Below are 24585 nucleotides of genomic sequence, written 5' to 3'. Positions count from 1 at the left end.
AGATTTTTAACAGATATTAGATAATTTTTTTGGATAACATTTTTTGGAATGATTTTTCATGTCTTTTTTTTCGTTTTTTTTTCTTCTTTCTTTTTTTTTTTTTTTAATTTTTTTCCTTTTCATAATATTCTTAAGTAATTCATATTACGATCGTTGAAATTGTCGTTAACGTATATATTTGCATATGTCACTTATAGAGATGTAATTTTAGTTTATACGTATATTGTAAAAAGTTTTGCCGAAATTTCATTAAGAAATATGTTAATTATAAAGATATTATTATTCTTTTTTTCTTTTTTTTTTTTGTATCTACGTTCCATTCGACCATTCGTTTTAAACAGACGCATTATTTTGTTATTAAATCATTATTCCTTCGGGTGAATATATTAATGAAATAGATTTCGAGATCGAGTTATTCTATTTCTTTTTCTTTTTTTTTTTTTATTCTTTCTTTAAATGGAATCCTTACAACACTTTCGTATTACGTATAATATATATTAAAATATAACACCTCGTGTATATAAATATGTACGTAAGGATTCTTTCTTTCTTCATAAAATCAATCGTTTATCTTAAACAATTAATTTTTAACGTCAATATAATGACAATAACAAATATATTTTTATCATATAATACAACAATAATAAATTACAATATAATCGTAGTTACGGATTATAAATTTCAGGTTATATAAATTCTTTTTCAAATAAACGAAAAAAAAATATATATATGTATATATATATATATATATATTGTTTTATAACAGAGATAACCAGAATAAGATATGTAAAATAGGAAATTAGAAAAAAAAGTGAGTATGGTATGGATGGGTGGGATGAGTAACGGGGGTTAATGGAGGATGAATGGAGGGGGATGGACATGGGGAGGATTTATTTGCCATGAGACACTGTTTTTCTTTCTTACAATACCAAACGTAAACGCTATAAGGTTTTATATCGTCTCGTTTGGTTTCGTTCTAACAAAAAGCGATTACTTTATCACACAGCTGTGTAACCACAGTTTCGGATGTGTCCAATCCTGTTCCTGTTTCGTGGTTCCAACGGCTTCGTTCTCCCACAAATTCTCTTGCCATTTGACAAACCAGAATGTTGCTAGGACGACGTGTACGCGATGCCCAGGTGTCACGTCTGTATCACGTATTACAAATTTACCCCAGTAATTATCAGGAAATAGATACCATGTATGTGCATATATGTGTAAGAAGGACAAAGAGAAAGAGAGAGAGAGAGAGAGAGAGAGAGAAAGTGTGTTTGTTAACAACAAACAATAGTAATTGGAGAGTATTTAGGCCATTTGAATATTTTAATATTAACATTAGAAATGAATATTTTCAATTTACAATTTCTTTACAAAATACATTTTATTACAAAATACATTGTTTCTTCCTTTTTTTTTTTTTTTTTTAATTATTTTTCACTTCTTTTTTTTTTTTTTTTTTCTTTTTTTATTTTTTTACGTAATACAAATTCATCCAAGTATCTCCTATCTATTTATTTTATATTATTTTCTATCTATTATTTCTATTATATCGTTCAACGTAAAGTTATAATTTTCATTATTATCTATCGTAGAAAATTTTTAAATTATTTGAATTTCTTTATTTTTTTTTTTTTATTCGACATAAATATCTCCAATTGCAAATCATCGTTAAATATATATAGATATATATTTTTCTTTTTTTTTTTTTTTATTTATATGTATAAAAAATTTTTGTAAATATTCTTTTTCTATTATTATTATTATTTTTCTTACTATTGTATTCTGCCATTGTATATTTTTAATTATTATTTGTTATATGGAAAATTTACATATCATCGCTTGAATTTCTATATTTTAGTATCAATGTCTCGATGAACATTTTACGATTACCAATTGTTCTAATCTTTTTGGTTTTTTTCTTTTTTTCTTTTTTCCTTTTTTTTTTTTTTTTTCTTTTTTTTTTTGTTACGTATCGAGATTATACGAGAAAATGTATTCTTAAAATATTTTCCATTTGTTCTTAAATAATATTGCAATTTGAAGAATTTGATTAAAGAACTGTAATCAACGTGCATTTACGTTATTTTAAAGATTTTAAAGAAGAAAAAGTAAGAAAAAAAGGAGAAAGGAAAGAGGAAAAAGAAAGAAAGAAAATAAAAATTCTATCATCTTTTGGATTCTTCAATATTTCCGTTTATAAGTAGCTTATCGGATTTTTCCTTATAGCTTTGCAAATCGATCGATAGAATAATTCGATACTAACGTATGTTCGCTACGACTTCGTTCAAAGGACTTAGAGATTATTATTTTCTATTCCGTCGCAAGACACCTTCTTTCCACGATGTATAAATGTTTATATCTATATACATATTCTTTTTTCCTTTTTCTTTATTTTTCTCCTTCTTCTTTTTTCTTTCTCTTTTCCTCCTTCCTTTTTTCTTGCTATCTGTCTTTCTCAGTTTCCGTATTACTTTATTTTTCATAAGCTTTTCTATTTTGCTCCGGTTTCTCCCGTATTTTTCTTTTCCTTTTTTTTCCCATTTTTTTTTTCATTTCTTTTCCTTCATCCCTCTCTCTCTCTCTCTCTCTCTCTCTCTGTCTCTTTCTCTTTGTCTCTTTCTCTCTGTCTGTCTGTCTGTCTGTCTGTCCGTCCGTCTGTCTATCTTGTTTTCTTTCCTTTTTTCTTCTTTTCGTGACAAGCTTCTACCGACAGTTTTTCCGTGTTTCTACGTTTATTAAAACGACCGAATCGTTTTAAATTTTCCTTCGATTTTACGTTGCGACGAAAGAGAAATTTTTTCTTTTATAGTTTTCTCGTTTAAACGTTATACAATTGTATATAGAACGTATACACACGCGTGTGTGTGTATGTGTATATATATATACATATGTACGTGTGTAATATATATATATATATACATATATGTATAAATATGTATATGTATATATATATATATATATATATATATATATATATCGTTACGTGTACATGACCTAAAAATGAAGAGAAAAATAAAAGAGGGAGGAAAATATGTAGATCTTTTTCTCTCTCTCTCTCTCTCTCTTTATTTTTCTCTTTTTATTTCTCTGATAAACTCGCCAGACAAAAGTTTCCGCTTTTGTAGCGTTATCTTTGCACGCCAGAAATACGCGTATTCAATTTCTAGATTATTTGCATACCGTACGCGGTAGATACACACAGCTCGATCGATTCCGATACTCGGGCACATTGGTCCCACGTGCTATGTCGTCGATTACTAATTCCTATGTGAATAAACGAGAAATGATTTTCTATTTGATTTGAAATTATAACATATTGATAACTATGAATTTATTTATAAAGAAAAAAAAAGAAAAAAAGTATAATATAGAAATGAATTTATAATTAATTATTCGATTAAATAGAAATAAGAAAAAAATTTTTGTTGATATTATCGAAATTATTTCTAATACGTTTGAAAGTTTTCATTAATTTGAAAGTTAATTCATTAATTATTTTAAATATTTGTTTTTCGTTATATCTTTCAATATTTTTCTAAGATTATCTACAAAAAGAATAATATATATATATATATATATATATATATATATATATAAAAAGAATAATATAATATATATATGTATGCATGTATGAATTTTGTTATGATTATTTAATAATCCTTAAAAAAATTCAATAATATTTTTATATTTAATTTCTATATTTTTTACTTAATTTTTTTTTTAGATTATTTACGAGAAGAATGATATATGAGTTGCAATGATTATTTAATATAATTCTGACATTTAAAAATTCTTAGAACGTCCGCGAACAATTTCTTATTTAATTATTCATTTATTCATGTAGGTATTATAAATATTTATTCGCACATTCATACTTCATTTTTACATTCTCTAATATTTATTAAGATTATTTAAGAAAATAATATTATAGAAATTGTAATGATTATTTAATAATTTCAACTTTTTAAATATTTTTTTAATAACTTTTCCTTACAAATACACACATACACACACATACACACACACACACACACACACACGTAATCAATTCGTATTTTATTTGTTCATTCATTAATTCATATATATCCGAAGGATTTAACAATGTCAAACATGTATAGTTAATTGTTTCATTCTGTAATCTTCATTTTAACTTAGAAACTTGTTGAAACAGAACAATTCGAAAAGTTCGAAAAGGCATTCGAATTGTAGTCGAATCGTGACAACAAGTTCAGTATGCAAAAGCTTATGGTAGCAAGTGGTAGGAAGATAGGAGGGTAACTGTAAAGCGTTCTCTTCGAAGTTAACCATACTTCGTAGTAACGTCTAACAACATTCGTACTTGTGAAAATTGCCAATGCTCGAACCTTCGTAGATTCGTAGATGCAACGTGTTTGCATTCCTACGACATCGTACGCATTGCAGTTGCACTTTAAGAGGTTGCATCTGCAACAGATAGGAGAAATGCTTTAACGACTTAGACGCGTTGCACTTCAAGTCGCTGACGTTTCTTCAATCGATACGACATATGTATATACATATGTATACATGTACATCGTTATATATATATATATATATATATATATATATATGTATTTATGTAGGTACGGTTTCCTACATATATGTAAATATATTTCGTATAGAATTTCTCCCACAAGAGCGTGTTGACGAGATACATATTTTCTCTGTCCAAAAAAATATCAACTTAAACTTATGTTAAACTTATTTGTAAAAAGTTATTTATAAATGGAAAAGGAATCAAGAGACTGAAAAAACAAAACAATTATATAATTAACTCTCTTACTTGACAATAAGATCAACATCTTTATTAGCTAATTATAGATTTTCTATTGTCACGATATATTTTCTTTCAATTTTTCAATATCAATATTTTAAAAATATGATTTATTAGAATTGTTTTATTTTTATAGTACAGTTTTTACCTCAAGTTTATGTTCAATTATGAATCATACATTTTCTATTTTAGCATTAGGGAACTAGGTCAGCACAGGCGTTGCGATGATGTAATAAGTTTCTCGTCTTGGCGTTTCGTAGACTAAATCGTTTTACGTACGTAGCATTAATCTCATAAAATTCTGTTTTCCAGTATGACACAAATGAATTTGATAATAGAAACAAAAATAAAAATTAAACGAAATTTACTTTACATTATGATGGAGATAATATATGTATATGTGTATGCGTTTAAGATTATCATAATCATTATCTTATTGTTTATTAATTTTCGAAGATATCGCAGATACATTCTTGTGGATCGAACTACATACGCTAATAGCATAATTAAAAATACATTGATATATCCAACATAGTATTTTATTTATTATTGAAATGGAATCATAAATAAATTCATTTCATTCTAATCTACTCGTTATGTATACATATATATTTATATATTTATTATATAATAAATTATATTGTAATATAATAGATAAATATAGTTATTTGTGAATCGATCCAACACACATACACGCGTGCGCGTGCGCGTGCGCGCACATACACATACACACACACACACGTATATACGCCCCCTAGTACGGGTACGCACAAATACGATATTTTATATTTAGAATTCTTAGTATTAACATTTTGAATAATTTTTGGATTGATTCATAAATAAGAGCTATTTTATTGTAATAAAATCTCTTTACTTACAATAACATTTATTTATGAATCAACTCGATATATTGTACAATGTGTTCCATAAATGTATGATCTTTTTGAATATTTTTTAGATGTATTTACATTGTAAATCGGATAAAATGTGATTTTTAAATGATGTATATATATATGCACGGTTGAAGGACAAAGGATTATAAGTCAGAACGATTAGTTTTGCAGAGAAGGATTTATAAAAACAATATTAAAATTTTTACAATGTAAGATCAGATATTAGATGATAACATATATTATTTGTCTCGTTCTATTTGGTCTTATAAATTTTTTTTCTTTGTTTGAAATTGATTTATAATATTAGTACCGTAAGCGAATGATAGCAATGTAATTTATTCTTTTCTTTTATTATTTCTTTCTTCTTTTTTTTTTTTTTTTTTTGCAACACATACATAAATATATCTCGTAAATATTTACGTAAATTTAAATTTGTATTACTATAACCTTCTACGACGTGATTTAATATTAATATTCTTAATAAAGTATTAAAGTGATTGTTCCGTTTCAAAATACGAATAATTAGTATCTCATGATATTTATATTAATAGTAATATCGTATTACTTTAACCTTTTATGAGGTCATTTAAACAATTGCTTAATAGTAAGCAATGAATAATCTTAGCTTAGATCATCTTTGTTTATGTATAACTTAAGCATGGTTTTTATTTGGCTTTTTTCGTTTGTTTACAAAACAAATTTAAGAAGAATAATACTACGTAGTATTATTTAATCGACATTAAAGACATTAAGAATAACACGAATGGTCATCGTAAATGGAATACGGAAGTTTTCAAAAAGTAATATACGTAATGTTCAAAGTTGAAAAGAAATCCAGTAGAAAGGGAATATTTGATTAAATTAGTCAGAATAGAAGGAAACGTCTTTTTTTTTTGTTTTTTTAATTAGATAAAGCGACGATAATGACGTATACACGATAAATAAGATGCATCAGCAGAACAAATAAGAAAGAACGAGCGATGAATCGAACGTCTAAACATTTGCATAATCTCGAATAACAAAGAATTAATTGTTAATATAACGAAAGGATATTATTATTCTTTATTTTTTTGTTCTTGGTATAAACTTTAAATACGAGAATCTTACTACTATGTCAGAGGGTAATGTAACGGCTGAGAATAGTAGGGATTATGGGAATATCAAAAGTGTATATAGTATGGACTTCCAGATTATTTCTCTTGCTTCTCTACCATCCCTTAGGATTTCTTTCCAGCTCTCTCATCCAAACGTATATGTGTATACACACATATATATATATATATATATAAATAAATAAATTTATATTAATATTAATATAATTAATTTAATATTTTTATATATATAATTATATTAATATTTATATATATTAATATATTAATATATATATATATATTTTGTATATGTATTTATATATTAAAGTATGTGTGTATATATATATATAATATTTAATATATATATATATATTATATATATTAAATATTATTCCATTATTACGTTAAAAAGTTAATTATCAATTCATTCAAATTTGTTAAGTATAGTTTTGTTTCAAATTTATTTAAGTATAGGTACTTAATATAATCGTTCTTATAGATATGAAAATAAAAATTAAATTTGAATATCATAAATTTCATATAATATTTTCGAAGATACATACAAATTGTTATGTTTCGTTAATAAAAAAAAAAAAAAAAAGAAAACATAAATAGAAAAACGTCGACGTAATCAATCAATCAACATTATCGAACAAAATTTCTTATCTCAATTTTTCTTTTAAATTATTTAAATTATCTTCAAATTTGATATTACTTGTAATTTATATATTATGTTTCTTTTATTATGTTTATCATTTTCAATTTAGTTTTTCATATACGTACGTATATTTTCAATGGAAAAGAAAAAACGAATCATATTTGCTTTTCTTTCTTCTTCAATTTTTTTCTTTTTTTTTTTTTTTTTTTTTCCTTTTTATTTTTATGTAATATGATAAGATAAGATTGGTAGAAAAGAGAAAGGTTCTTCTGCTGACATGAAATCGATTGGGCTATTATTGACTGCCGTTCTACGCCAAGGGAAATCTTCTTCGAAGAGTATCGAAGAAAATAGTATCGTACACCTTTCTTTCTTGTCTTACGTCTTCTCGTCGTTTAGAAAAAAAAAAGAAGAGAAGAAAAATATTAACGGACTTGGACATGAGCTTACGGGAATATGAAAATCGATGTAGACCGATCCTCGACGCGTTCCAATTTCACGGGGAACGCTTCTATGGTTTCTAAGGCTTTGACGTTGGCAATTTATTAATACAGACATGGGCCTTGTTGCGATTTCAAAACTATAGATAATTCCATTGAAAATTATTGCAATATATATTTATTTGCATATGTACTTTCGAAGATACCATACGAAACAATATATTTCATTGATTAAAAAGAAAAAATAGAAAAGAAATTAATGTTGACTTAATCAAACAATTTATAGTTTAAAAAAATTATTTTATATTTATATTTATATTTATATATATAGTTTTTATATTTATATATGTATATATAAAAGGACATTTATATACATGACTTTTTAATTTAACTAGATTATTTAAAATTGATTAAAACTCTACGTCGTTTTATTCTCAACAAATATTTTTTTATATTTTGTTTTCTTTTTTTTTTTTTTCGTTTTTTTTTTTTTTTTTCTTAATCAATGAAGATTTATTTTAGACATAGTCGTTTTTATCAACATTATTATCATTTTACAAGAATCAAATAAAAATCTATGTATAATATGTTTTATTTAATATCTTATGTGACTTAGTCGTTTTCATAATATTTTTGTTTCATTATATTTTAGATATTTTGTTTAGGAACATGTCAAAAATAAGATTATTCTAATTCAATGATAATATTGAGTTATTTAAAAAGGTACGATGTTTATTATCAATTTAGATTAGAAATTATTTTTGCTTTCGAATTTTTCTTTTCTTTTTTTTTTTTCCTAAAACGCATGAAATTTATTTTGAAACAATAGAAATCGTTAAACTGCTAAATTGCTCTGCATTATCTTTAGTATAAATGTGAAAATTTCGAAAGAAAGTAATAAAATTTTTTAGTTAAAATATTAAAATGAAAAAAAAAAAACAAAACAAAAAACAAAAAAAAAACGAAAAAACAAAATGAATATTCATAAAAACTGAAAAATAACAATTCTCTCGAAAGTTTACAAGTGAAACTGAAAAACTCGAAGAGGAAGGAAAGAAAAAGAAAGTAAAAAAAAAAAAAAAGAAAAAAGAAAGAAAGAAAGAATGAAGGATGTTCTAGTAGAAGAAGTATCAGGTGGTGTGCCATGGTTAAAATCGTAAATCGTTGAAAATGAAGTTCAGTTTTTGTAGGATTACTTGGCATATGTACGTTCGATTTATCAGCTATAACTTTTAACTTTTTCATATTGGTAGTAATAATTTCTCTCTCATATTCTCTTTCTCATTTTAACCATACCCTATATAACACAATCAATTTATCTATCTAATCAATCATATATATATCTATTTCTATCAATATTTCTATCTTCAGTATTCTTACTTGTAAATGTTGAATAAGAAAAAGAAAAAAAAAAAAAAGAAAAAAGGATATTATATTGAAATTTATTTCTTAAATTTAAAATAAAAATATCCGTTAGAGTTTAATATAAGCGAAGAAACGAAGAAGATATCAATAAAATCGTAGATTTTCAAATGGAGATATAGAAGTGAACTTGTACGAATTTTACACGATTCAGTGAACTTCAAAGTTAACCGTATGTACAAGCCATTCTCTTTTCCAATCCATAATTTTCTTTCTCTTTCTCTTTACATAAACTATCATCCGTAGTATTACTTCTAACTGTTATCATTCTTTTATCTTTTTTTCTTTTTTTTTTGTTTCCTTTGTGTTTTTTCTTTTTCTTTTTTTTTTTTTTTTTTTTTTTTTGTTTTTTTTTCGGACACTCTCACTGACAAATACATTCGGCGTTATCGATATGATGTTCAATCGATACGATGCCAAAAGAGACGATTACGATAACGACGTCGTCGGGATCGTTCCTGACGATTTTCAAATATAAATAAAAGAGACAGGGGAAAACCCCTTCGCCAAACTTTCACGACGAATATTTGAAATCTTGTACTGTGTGTATATGTATTTAGGAGAGTGGCAGGGGGGTGGAGGTGGGGGGGGGAGCAGAGGATCCACTTAACTGGAAACCATTTCGATATATTCGTAAATATTAACTTGAATTTACACGTATGTATTATTTAACGTTACGTTATCGTTACGAAGAATGTAATATTTTAATTCAATCATTTATTAATTATGCATTGATTTTATACATTGGAAAATTTTGGCCTTACGCTTTTAATCGATTTTAATTTTAAATGTAATTCAATCATTCTCGAACAATATATATATATATATATTTTTTTTTTTGAAATATACTTAAATATATTTTAAATATATATAGAAAAGCTTTAATCTTATATTACTCTAGATTTGTAATAGATATATTCTTATTTTTTGTTTTGTATTAATATTTTACATTTTGTTTATGTTAATTAGATCTTTTTTCATTTTTATTTTTTTTTTTTTTTTCTTTTCTTAAACTACATGTTCGAGTTCAAAAAAATTACAAGTGATAAAAAGTACGTAAATTAGAAAACATACGTACATATTATTTAAGAAAATATATTTAAATATTATTTAAGTTAATTTAGTTCTATATATTATGGTATATTAAAGTTTTCAATGTTATTTACTATACTAGAAGTTTTTTTACGATATTATAAATACTTTTTTGTGTATTTTGAATTTCATTGATTGTTCTTAATCTTTAAAAAACGAAGATATAGTTTAGCCTATTAAATGAAACTTAATTTTTTTTTTAAGTCTAAAAGATATACAAAATTAACTGATCTTGTTAATAATATTTTTATTATTAATATATAATAAATAAAAAGTAACTAAGATTGTTCTAAATCATTAAACCCTAACGTAACCCGTGTATGAGAATTAGACAAAAAAAAGAAGAATAATCATTATTATTATAAAAAAAAAAAAAAAAAAAAACATATATATACATATATAAGGATATATTTGTTATGAGATCGTACGAGAAACAATTTTTAATAGTTTGTTTTCGATGTTTTATCATCCTCCCCCACCATATACATCATATTTATGAGATCAAAAGGAAAGGATCATGGAAATTGAGTTCTTGTTTTTTTTATTTTTTTTCGACGATTCTTTTTCGAACGTTCGATCTAACTCTTTGGAGCAGTTGGAGCGAGGAAAACGCATTCGTTCCGATCTCTATTTTTCTCTTTCGTTCGTTCGTTCGTTCGTTCGTTCGTTCGTTCGTTCGTTCATTCGTTCGATTACGTCCCCCGAACCCGAAACTGATGCTTCTTAACGGGATTAAATCTTTCGGACGCGACGTATCTATTTCGAATTCGTCCCTCGATCGAGGTCTCGTCGTGCTATCAATTCTCTCTTCGGCCATAGAGCTTCGATCACGAGCTTTAACCAAAGAGAGATAGAGATAGATAGAGAGAGAGAGAGAGAGAGAGAGAGAGAGAGGGGAGGAAGGGAGAGAAGGAAAGAGAAAGAGCTAATTCTCGTTTTTCTTCGTTGACGCTAATCGAACGAACAGCCACGCCGTTCCGCTGTGGTACTACTCGCGGTCTGAAAGAGCTCATGGGACATGTTAAAAGATCCATCGGAATATTTTCAAATGAAATATGTAATACTGACGACTAGAATGATGATTAGAAACATGAAATTTATAAAATTTTCATCGAGATCAAATGATACGAATTTCATGGTAAAGGAATGATTCAAAAAAAAAAAAAAAAAAAAAAAAGAAGGTCTCTCTTTAAAAGCTTATTTTGTATTATTTAAATTATGTTGATTTAAGATTCATTGGAATCTTTTGAAATCTAATCTGTAATTCTAATGACGAAGATGATAAGGTATTTAAGAAATTATTAATCTAGATCCAATGGTTCATTCGTAATAATAAAATGATCGTGAAAAGTCTCTTTGTTATTTAAATTATGTTATGAAAAAAATTATTGAAACCTTTTGAAATCTCATTTGTAATTCTTATGACGTAGATAATTAAATATTTAAGAAATTGTAACTCATGAGATCAAATGGTTAATTTATAGTAATAAAAGAATGATCCTGACGAATATCCATATATAAAATCTAATTTTACTTTAATTATTTAAATTGAAAATAGAAGGGAACTTATTTTATTTTCATTCTTTAATATCTAATTTTCTTGATTGAAGAGAATTAAAATCTCACGTGTATTTCATTATTTCCTTCATTTCTATCATTTAATTGTCCATCATTTAATCAACTATAATTGAATTATTTTTTCATTATTCATTAAGATTGTAATGAAATAACAAAGATTTATATAAATTAACAAAATTGAGTTTTCGTATTGGACCCACGTATATCTCTTATTAATTTCTATTATTTCGTAATTTTTGTTATGTCAATTAAGAAATCGTATGATCACAATTGTATATTATTTTTAAATCATTTACATTTAAACCTTAATAACGAAAATATAAGATTGTTTTTTTTTCGATAGATATGCTTACACACACACACACACACACATATATACGTACACATATTCTTTATTCTTTTAATTTTGATTATTTAAAGAAATACTACAAAAAAAAAAGGAAAGAATCTTTTCATTTAAATTCAAAACGAAATATACGGTAAGATTGAAATAGCGAATAACAAAATGAAGAATCATTAATAAATTCGAGATAATAATTTGATATTCGTTTAAAATTAAAGTTTATTACTTTTTAAAACTATTTCCTTTAATAAATCGTTGATAACTACCTACTGTATTTATTCAACTTGATTAGGATAATTTAGTTACGGAGAAATTTACGTCGCGGAGAAAAGCTGCGGTACGGAATCGTGCGTACGTGCGTATACGCGTTTATGTGTTATACGCGCGTCTAGAAATTCTAGTATATGGATGTACATGTATGAGTGTATATGTGAATGAACGTATACGCGTTTTGTGTATATACGTTTCTACGTGTACGTGTATATGCAGACATGTATACATATAAGAGGCGGTCGAGCGAGTGGCGGGTAATTAGTCCGGCACGTCCGTCGAGTCTCACGCGGGATTAATTACGTAGGATACGATGCGTGTATCCAAGATGTACTTGTAAGTACAAACGAACATGCAGGCGCATAAGTGCACGTGCATTCACATTATACCTATATTTTACGTGTATTTCTACTATCTATATATCGTTTCTTAGGAACAGTTACATAAGATAGAATCATTAACAGAATCATATTTCACGTGTGCGTACGTTCATAATACAATTGTTATTTTGAAAAGGATATTACGTAAAAGTATTATTCATCGAGTCATATTTCATATTCAATCACAATTAAGTTATTACATTGAATATGAAAATAATTTGAGATACTTTATTAGGAATGTTAAACGTAAGAAGGTATAATAAGGATGTAATAAGGTGTAATAATGTGTAATAAGGACGAATATAATTAGAATGATTGTTTCTTCTTTTTCTTTCTTTTTTTTTTGTTTATGTATGTATATATATAGTAATATGCGTATTCGATTTCGCATAGTAAGCGTCAGAATTAATCGATTTTGAAAATCGATAATTTATGTATTGTAATGTAGTCTCTAATTTAAATGTGTATATGTTTTATCTTATTTATGGAAGAATCGTAAGAGAAAAAGAAAGGAATAAAAAATATGTGTGGAGATTTATATATATGTATATATATTTTATATTTATATATATATATATATATATATATATATATATATGTATGTATATAAATATATATAATATAATATATATATAAAAGAAAAAAACAAGAAAAGAAAAAAAAATTAGAGAAACAAAAGAAAAAGGAAAATAAAATAAATTAAGTCAAGGTTAAATTCTCTTTGAATTATCGTTCAAGTATAAATGATTTCACGATAATTCACGTTCGATGCATTCGATTTCGATGCACGCTTCATTCATAGTTCACGAGATAACGTATTACATTAAATGTGATATGATAAAGGAAAATTATGCTGCATGATTTATGTACTATTGAAATTGAAAACAATGGATAAAGACACGATGATAATGAATTTTTATAAGTTCATTTGTTCTAAGTATCGTTTGAAGTAATGTCAAACGTATTCGACCTTGAAATTATTCACGATGAAATTAATAATCGTGTCGATTGTTTTTTTTTTCTTTTTCTTTTTTATTTTTTTTTTTTTTTTGTTTTATTTCCAATGTAATCGATCGGTTTCTCTATCGTCTAACAGGAAAATGATGTTAAACGTTTTATTTTTATTTAATATTCAATATTACATCTTCATATTATTATTACTATTGTTGTGTTGTTATTATTATTTTTATTATTATAATAATAATAATAACAATTATTATTATTATTGCTATTATTATTATTAATAATAATAATTATTATTATTATTATTGCTATTATTATTACTAATAATAATAATATAATAATAACATAATAATAAATATAATATAATAATAATATATAAATATAAAATATAACATAATAATAAATATAAAATAATAATAATATAATAATAATATTAATTATAACAGTAATAATGATATTATTACTGTTATTATTATTATTATTATTATTATTATTATTATTATTATTATTATTATTATTATTATTATTATTATTATTATTATTATTATTATTATTATTATTATTATTATTATTATTATTATTATTATTATTATTATTATTATTATTATTATTATTATTATTATTATTATTGTTGTTGTTGGTGTTGTTATTGTTATTGTTATTATTATTATTATTGTTATTGTTGTTGTTGTTGTTGTTGTTGTTACTGTTATTATTATTATTAATATTGTTGTTGTTATTGTTATTATTATTATTATTATTATTATTATTATTATTATTATTATTATTATTATTATTATTATTATTATTATTATTATTATTGTTGTTGTTGTTGTTGTTGTTGTTACTGTTATTATTATTATTAATATTGTTGTTGTTATTGTTATTATTATTATTATTATTATTATTATTATTATTATTATTATTATTATTATTATTATTATTATTATTATTATTATTATTAAGTCAGCTATCTCTCTCACTCACTCTCTCTTTCTTTTTCTTTCTCTTTCTCGTTTGGTTGTTCCGTATCTACATTTTCGCAAACGTTTGCAAACAGATACGTATATAGACATATAAACGTACGAGTTCTGGTATCGCACGTGCCATGTCGTTGTATCTGTTAGCTGGACCAGCACTTTGCGGTACGATTTATAGGGCATTAAACTAACGCGCGAGCGAGCAAGCAAGCAAGCAAGCAAGCTCTCTTCTTCGCTTACAGCTCGTTTCGAATTCTTCTCTCGTGTATGTTCGTTTTTATACTGCGTTAGTAGTAGATGTGTCTACAGTTACTTACAAAAATGATCTTCTGTGTATTACGAAATTAAAAAAGAAATTCTAGTAAAAAAAGAAAAACCTTCCTTTTTTTTTTTATCTTTTTTCATCTTTTTTTTTCCTTATATATATATATATATATATATATATATATATATATATATACATATATATATATATACATATATATATATGTATATTATCACGATTAGATAATATTGTTGCTACAATTAATATTTATAATTTTGTAATAGTTTATATATTCTTAAAAAAAAATGTTCTTCAATGTACGACAATTTCTTTTTTTTGCCTTCGAAATTTTTATATAACCAGTCAATGTTCCATAATTTGTATATTCTTATCCTTCGTGTAAAGTAGATTCTTTTTTCTTCTCCCTCTCTCTCTCTTTCTCTGTCTCTCTCTCTCTGTTCTACCTTTTCTTATTTTTTTCGGAACAACGCTCAAGCTCGACGATCCCACGAAAAGGGATTACTCGAAAACCGGAGCGTGCGAAAATTTGCATCGGTCGCTTTCAAGGTCTAATGCTATGCTATTAAAAAATAAAGAAAAAAGGCGAGATTACTAACGTCGATCTCGTCGTCGAGGATTATTAAGCTAGTCGACGTCCCCGAGAGAGATAATCCACGAGATTTTTAATCGTCCTTACTAATGCGTCTCGTCTTTTTCTTTTTTCTTTTTTTTTCTTTCGTTTTCTTTTTCGTTTTTTACGATAAGTTATTTTAAACTTATCGAGTTATTATGGTGGAAAATTTTAATCGAGAATTCAGTTTGTATTAAGAAAAAAAAAAAAAGAAAAGAAAAGAAAAGAAAAGAAAAGAAAAGAAAAGAAATGAAAAGAAAAACAAAGAAAGAAATAAGAAAGATAATATTACACCTGTTATTAAGTGAATATATTGAAGTGTGCAAATATTTTGTTGACAAAATTTGATTGAGGATGGAAAAAAAAAGGGGAAAAAAAAAGAAAATAAAGAAATGAACATACGTTACGATATATTGATGAAAATATTGAAATATATTAAATTTTTGAATTTCTTTTTTTTTTTTTTTTTTTTTTTTATTTTATTTGTTTTTCCCCTAAAACCACGGGCGATAATTTAAACAAAATAAAAATTGGACAGTACGAGCTCGGTTCGATGATTTCCGTTAGAAAAGAAGAAAGAGCTTGGAACGAAGGCCACGATATCGTGACGTGTAGTAGACGACGACAAAACGCAATTCCGAATACGCCGCAGCATCGTTTGAAATATTCAGAACCATCGCAGATGGAATTTAGATGGAGCTTGCAAAATTGAAACGTTCGTTTGTCCTCCGTTTCGTCTGCGGCGTAAAAGCGAACTTCATGTGTCCTTCCCTATGCATTATAACATATCAATGAACGTACGATACCTCTATCATCCAAAATCCTGTATGTACAAATTGTCATTTAATTACATTCCAATTAACGGAAAATCGTGAACGATTCGTACCTAACGAAAGTTTGACAAGTTCGTGAGCTTGTCAATAATCCTAACAAATATTTGTTAAGTCTAGAAAATCTCTGACCATTTATGACCACGATGTCACTCGTTCGTTGTGCATTACGATGAACGTTTATAAATAAACTCGAATTTGCAAATCATTGATAATAAATTTTTCAAATATTGTAGGAACGATTTTCAATGTGTGTATGTGTATGTGGAATCGAATTTTGGAATTCAACCAAAAAAATTCAGTGGTTTCGCGTAAAGGCCTGTTAGGAATTATTGGAACGATTAAATTTTTTATGTATATATATATATATATATACAGAGAGAGAGAGAGAGAGAGAGAGAGAGAGAAAGAAAAGGGAGAATTTCACGGACGATCTTCAAAAAATTTTTTGAGGATTCTGCTAGTAAAAAAGTTTGGAAATCCGTGCACTAGATATATAGTTCGATAACGTGTCCTTTCATATTTTAACATCCGTTTATATGCAAAGAGAAAGAGTTATATGCAACGAGAAAGAGAAAGAGAAAGAGAAAAAGAAAGAGAAAGAATGAAAAGAAGAAGAAAAAATATTGGATTGCGGTAAATATTTTGTCAAGTAATACCGAAGGATATATATGTGTGTGTGTATATTTGTTTCTGTACGTATTATCGTACATATACATACACATACACAAACACACACAGACACACATACGCATATCCTTTTATCCAGAAAATCCGACTGTTTTTAAAATACTCACTTAACAAAGAAAATTGGAATAAAACATAAAATAGTAGAGACTGGAAAGGTAATACGATTTCTTTATAACGATGCACGTGACCATAATATTCATTTTCTTTTATTTTCTCTAGACTGACTGACAGATATACTATATTTTCTCTTTCTCTCTTTCTCTCTTTCTCTCTTACTCTCTATTTGTATATAATAAAAAATGATATTTGGAGATGATCGGAGAAGTGTGATCGAAGATACACGATTGTTTTTTCTCTCACTCGATATTCTCCATTATGAACAGCGTACGATAGCGCAATTACGAGGAGGTAAACACAGGCGATAAAACTCTTGGCCTGGTCGTTTTATTTCCGACGAAACGCGCAGAGGGTTTATTTGAGTGGTCGGCGGTTCGTCCCACTCGGCTTTCGTGTTTGCACTGAATCGTTCGTACATCGCTTTTCCAAACAGCATTTCAATCTGGGATGTAATCGCTAAAACTTTTGCGATCCACCGACGAACTGAATGGACCGGATGAAAGTTTCATGCAAATTTGGAAACTGGATTTTTGTCGATCCCCTTCGACGCGCATTTTCGAATATAATTGACATTGGCAGAAAGTGTCGACGGAGAAAAAGAGAGAGAGAGAGAGAGAGAGAGAGAGAGAGAGAGAGAGAGAAAGAGAAATAAATATAGATTAGGCTAAATTAAACATAGATACATACATCTACATACGTATATGTACATATATGTACAATATGTATCATGTATATATATGTATAGTATGTATTACGAGGGAGTTACGTAAAATTGGAAGCATGAATATCTCGATTATTTTTTGTAATTGAAAAAATGTTTCATTCGAAAGGGATTGATATAGAAGTACGGATGAAAATTTTTTTTCCCCGAGAATCATATTTTTCAAAATAAAAAGGGGCCATCGATATTTTTTTTCCTTTTTTTTTTCTTTTTTTTCTTTTTTTTTTTGATAGAAGTTAATTCTTTCGCCTGTAAAAAAAAGAAAAAAAGTCAAAGAGAAAAAGTTTTGAAGTAAATCAAAAGTATATTAAAAATGTTTTATAAATTTTATTTATTCACGTTCGCTTAAAACGCTGATGAATGAAATTACCTCTATACTGAAGATCATAAATGAAACGGATTTACTTATGTTATCATTACTCGTTCTCGATTTTATATCATAAAGGAGTTCGTAATTTGTTAAAAATTTATCAAAGAAGAGGAAACGTTTACATAACTAAAGGATTTTACAATTATAATGTCATTTACGACGATTATATTATATTTTATTTTTTTATTTTTTTTCATTTTTGTTATTTTCGCTTTAAAAGTCTGTGAAAATTGCAGCAATACACAGATTTATATACAAACTGAAAATATGTAAATATTTACAATATCTTTTTTTTTTTATTGCTTTTTTAAAAGTCTATAAAAATTTCAATAACACAGATATATATATATAAAAACTGACATTAGTATTCGTTAGCGTACATAAATATTTACAATTATTTCCTTTCTTTTTCAAAATATCATAAAAATTGCAGTAACGCCATATTTATTTTATATTTTTCTTTCTTTCTTTCTTTCTTTTTTTTTTTTTTTCTTTTTTAAGTATAAATTAATATTGCTATTAATTATATGTAATGGAGAACACACGTTGGCGGATGTAGTATTAACATACGCCAATCACTGGCCATTATTCGATATAAAGGAATAACATATTCGACAATTACATGTTCGAACGAATACTTACTATTGGACCTAAATTATTACGTTGAAATAAAATGTTGAATGTGTAAAATGGGCCATTCATCGGCCGTGAAAAACGAACTCGAATTACTACTATTACTCGTTCGCAATTTCATTTTAGTAGAACGTTACCAAGATAAAATGCTGGGGCATCGGGTTACGCGGGAAAATGAAATTCGTCGAGCCGTCGAAGGATCGTTGCGATAACGAAGTTACGTCCGTTCTTTCTAATTACGTTACATTATGTACCGAGCTATACCTACCTAACTCGTCTCATGAATTTTCCTCACATTGTTTAACCATTTTTGCGCGTACGCCCTTCTTCTTCTTCTTCTTCTTCCTTTTATTCTTCCTCTTCTTCGTCTCCTTCTTTTTCTCTTTCTTTGTCTTTTTATTTATTTTTTTTGTTTCTTTGCTTCTCTTTTCTTCTCCCCCTTTCTTTTTTATTTATTTATTTATTTGTTTTCATTTTTTTTCTTCCTTTTCTTTTTTGCTTTTCTTTTCAACGATTTCATCGATAAATTGTGAATTAATAAATTAGTCGACGCGAGTGCATAAAATTACTGGCTGTTTTCATTGTCGTGACACACGTGATACAATTCGTACGCCCAATAACAAATAGTTACCTATACATATTTGTTTAACGTCCGCTCGAAATTACGTTTATCGAGCTATTCATATGACAAACTATAGGGAGATGATATGAATAATATTTGCGAGACGTATCAAATTGTAAACTATCTGTTATGTATTTGTTACTTCGTTTTTTGATCTTTCCTTTTCTTTTTTTTTTTTTTTTTTATTCTTTATGATGAATTATGAATAATGATGATACGGAGAGAAAAGAGAAAGAGGAAGAGAGAGAAAGAGAGAGAGAGAGAGAGAAAGAGGAAGAGAGTCATGGTATTTGAGTTTAACAAAAGTCATTTATTTATCTAGTATCAAGTAGACAGAAAATGCAAAGTCCAAACGTCACAAGATAGACACTAGTAACCACCAGAGAAATGTTTCAAGCTCCATTACCCAAATTGAAATGGGAATAGTCTTGGATCCCTAAATATCTCTTCATATTTTGGACGAACATGTGCTATTTTATCCTTTCGTCTCTCTCTCTCTCTCTCTCTCTCTCTCTCTCTCTCTCTCTCTCTCTCTCTCTCTCTGTATACAGGGTAAAGGATTAACTTTGATCATCTTAAATATCATTGTCCTGTTAAGAGACGTGAAGAAACATTGTTTAAAAAAGTCATAAGGTAAAGAGAATACTATAGTCTGACAATTTGTAAGTATATACTAAGTTATTATATTGACAATTGTAAAGGATATATTAAGGTGAATTGTGTGTGTGTGTGTGTGTGTTTTTTTTTTTTTTTTAATGTAATTACATTTAATCGATGCAGTTAGATATTCTCTACATAAAAAAGTATTAACTCTATGTATGTAGAAAAATTATTAATTTAAAAGATATTTTGATTTAAATATTGTCAAGTAATCATATAGAGATGCGATATAAAATATTGTAAGAATAGTATTAATATTAGTTATAGTTATAGTTATTTTAGATATTTGTGTTTCAACTCTCTATGATTCTTAATTTCTAAGGCATTTCTATTACGATGTAATTGTTAATAAAGAAAAAAAATTGTTTCTTTGATAAAAAAATTAATTTGTTTATTAATTATTTATTAATTTAGGTAATTTTATAAATTAATCGTAATCGAAGATGAATTTTATTTTTTCTTTGTTGACAAAATAAGATGAATTTAGTTCGTAAGAATTTGTTTATAAAAATTGTTTATAACAAATTGTTAATTATTTATGAACAATGGTGGTTGATTCAAGTCTCTATGAGAGATTCAAGTCTCTATATTTTAGTTCCGAAGATATTTTCATGTAAATGAAAGAAAAGAAATTTTTTTCTTCGGTGAAAAAAACTAATTTGTTTTTTAATTATTTATTAATTTATGTAATTTTATAAATCATTTGTAATCGGGTGTGAAGTATTCTTCTTTTTGTTTGCAAAATAAGATGAATTTAGTTCGTAAGAATTTGTTTACAACGAATTATTTATAACAATTTGTTAATTAATTATTAACAATACATTGAAAAAAAAATAGAGAAAATTATGCCCTTTAAAAGGGTGGTTGATTTAAGTTTCTACGACCTTTAGTTTCGGAGATATTCTCATTTAAATCGAATACGTTTATATTGGCACACTGACCTATATAATTAATTTCATTGAATTGACTCGGTGACACACTAACCTATATAAATTCTGAGAATTTACTCTACCTTACTACTTCTACTACTTTTACTACGAACAACTGTACTAAACTAATTATGAATGGAAATCTTTCAAAGGCGATATTTTCGAAATGAAAAGTCGTAGAGACTTGAAATCAACACCATTTTCAAGTGTATTTTATTCTTTATTTATTTAAATATTGCAATAATATCGGTATAATAAAATCGATTTTGTTAATAACTTTTAAAAATTAGATTTTCTTTTTCTTTCCTTTCGTAATAAGAACATAATTATAACGAAATCATAAAATTTTTTATTACAATTATTTTTGAATTATTATTAAATATTAAAATTAAATATTTGTGTAAATTTTATTTTGTTTATTGAAAAAAGATTTATTAATACTAATCGCTAATCTACGAAATTGAAAGATCGAAAATTCGAAGGAATTTCTTTCGCAATATGAATATAATTGTGATAAAATTATTGAAATTTTATTATAAATTATATTATTGTTTATTCAAAATAAAATATCTATTAATTATCGATAATTAACAGATAATACGCAATTGAATGATCAAAAATTCATAAGATATTTCTTTCGTAATAAATACTCTGCGCTTATTTAACGCTTACCTTACATTATTAATATTTACATCGAAAATTTGTTAGAAAATAATATGCCTCTTATGATTTAAATTAAAATTTAATTAGATATTTCTAAACAATTGTGAATAATAATATAAAAAGAGATTACAGTTTCTAACACTTTATTTATACCTTCTATAGATTCATATACATATACATATACAATATTTATATAAATATAAATACAAATATACATATACGTATGCATTGATAAATCGATACACATTTATACATTAATAATATCTAATTCGATTTCTTTGATCGTTTCTCAACCTTCGAATTTCTCAGGATTGTTCGACTTGTCGAATTTAAGGAAGAGATATCGGAATATCATTGGTGTGCCAAGGAAAGACGCAAAAAGATAGAAATCGAATTCGCGAAGATGGTGCGTCCTTTAGCCAGGTATACGTCAATAGAGAAACCATCTGCTACCGATGGAGCCAACCTTACTGTCTATTCAATAGGATATACATGTATAAAGCACCTTCTCTCTGGCACTTCTACTCTTATACTTTGGCAGCAGATATACATATACATATATATGTATATATATATATATATATATATATATATATATATATATATATACATATAGTTATATATAGATCCATGTGGATCTTTCTTCTGGCAATCTTACAGTCAGTCTCTTTTGGTAACATACGACAGCTGCGTCCAATCGGGAAAACTCGTTTCCCTCGTAGGCTTGACGACGTCCTCCTCAATCCAACCCCCCCCTCTTCGTCATATTCTTTTTCTCTTATTTTATCTTCTTCTTCTTCTTCTTTTTCATCTTCCTTTTTCTCTCCTTCTTCTTCTTTTTTTTTTTATTTCTTCTTCTGCTTCCTTTTTCTTTTTATCCTTGTCGAAAGACGACGCGCCTCTTTTCCATTGGGAGACTGAACGAACGAATCGTCGATCTTTTTCGAAATGTTGATAAAAATAAAATCAAATATCTTTCAGGTATAATGCCAAAGAAAAGAAATTCTTTCTAGAGTCTTTTTATTTCGTTTTTTGTTTTTCTTTTTTTTTCTTTTTTTTTTTCTTTTTTTCTTTTTCTTTTTCTCTCTTTTTCTCTTGTTCGTTTTTCTTTTTTAAATTTGTAAAAAAAATTTAAACGACGCACGAATACTTTTATTAAATTTGGATTTAGTTTGATCGATATAATATGATATCGATAGATATTATATATTATATATTAATAATAACAAGAGGTTTATTAAATTTAGATTATAAAGAAATTTTATGCGTTCCTTTTTTTTTTCTTTTTCTTTTTCTTTTTTCGAAATGTCGATGAAAATAAAATCTATCGAACAATAGTTTGACAATACTGGAATTTCATGTTCTTCCTTTTTCTTTTCAATCTATAATTGAAGTTGAACAAATGATGCTATACTATATTTAATTCAATTAATACGTGATATTGACAGATAATATAAAATTGATAAAAATATATCAATTAAATTTTGATTATAAATATAAAAAGAGAATTTATCGAGAAAATTTTGAAAATGTCGCTTAATTGTCGATAGCAAATTAACAAAAGATGATTGAGCAATTATAAATATCCAAATTGAGATTCTATTTTTATAGTTAGTCAGGTCGATGCACTTACTTTTTCTTCATCTCTCTCTTTCTCTCTCTCTTTCTCTCTCTCTCTCTCTCTCTCTCCCTTTCTCCCTTTCTCTTATCTTTTATTTGATCGAAAAATAAATCCATGTCAAATGGAACTAGATGGATTTCTTTTTTAGCTTTATTAAAACATTTGTATTTGTAACGTTGTCAGATATCGAAAATATATTTCGCCATGGATGAAGAGATAGATAGATAGATAGATAGTGAACGAGAGAAAGATAGAGAGAGAGAGAGAGAGAGAGAGAGAGAGAGAGAGAGAGAAAGAGAGGGAGGGAGGGAGAGGACAAATTGAACGAGGGAAAAGAAAACATCTATTCCAGAAATACAAAGAATATTTCCTTTTCGTCTTATCTCTTTTCTATATGATATATACATACATTGAGAAGATATCCTAACTCGTTTATAGGTCATAATAATCTCTAACATTTCTAAGCGAGCAAATAAAAGACGACGGTAGGAGAGTAAGTTTGTGTGTATGTGTGTGTGTACGTGTGTATGAGAGAGAGAGGGCAGCAAAGCAAAAGCTTCCAATTACACATCATTGGAAGTAGAGTCTTTCTCACGAAGAGAAAATCTTTTCATTCGAGATTAGGCTTTCGTAAAAATCGTTTCTCTTGGAAATAGCAGGAAATGGAAGATAAAGGATGAAGGCATTTCGATTTGCCATAAATAGGCTCTATACGTATATTGCTGTTCTTGACGATCATGTAAGTATATATATATATAAGTATATATATATATAAGTATATATATATATATATAACACACACACATAATATATAACTATACCAACGTACTTCTATTTTCTGTTTTTCTATGTGAGAATTCATGTGTATTTCCGTGATATAACTTTTATGTCATTTTTCCTTCTACATTTTCTACGTCCATTTCTACGCTAC

The 24585-nt window shown here is 26.5% G+C and overlaps 1 protein-coding gene across 14 annotated transcripts in view; it reads right to left on the bottom strand.

Moving 5' to 3' along the window:
* LOC118441443 (lachesin) overlaps positions 1-24585 on the bottom strand; it is a 280889-nt gene that overhangs the window by 85877 nt on the left and 170427 nt on the right. The window lies entirely within an intron of this gene.

This window comes from Vespa mandarinia, chromosome 11 (assembly GCF_050613455.1).
Source record: "Vespa mandarinia isolate Hongniang chromosome 11, ASM5061345v1, whole genome shotgun sequence".
In the NCBI taxonomy this organism is placed as follows: domain Eukaryota; kingdom Metazoa; phylum Arthropoda; class Insecta; order Hymenoptera; family Vespidae; genus Vespa; species Vespa mandarinia.
This window is presented reverse-complemented; position numbering and strand designations above follow the sequence as displayed.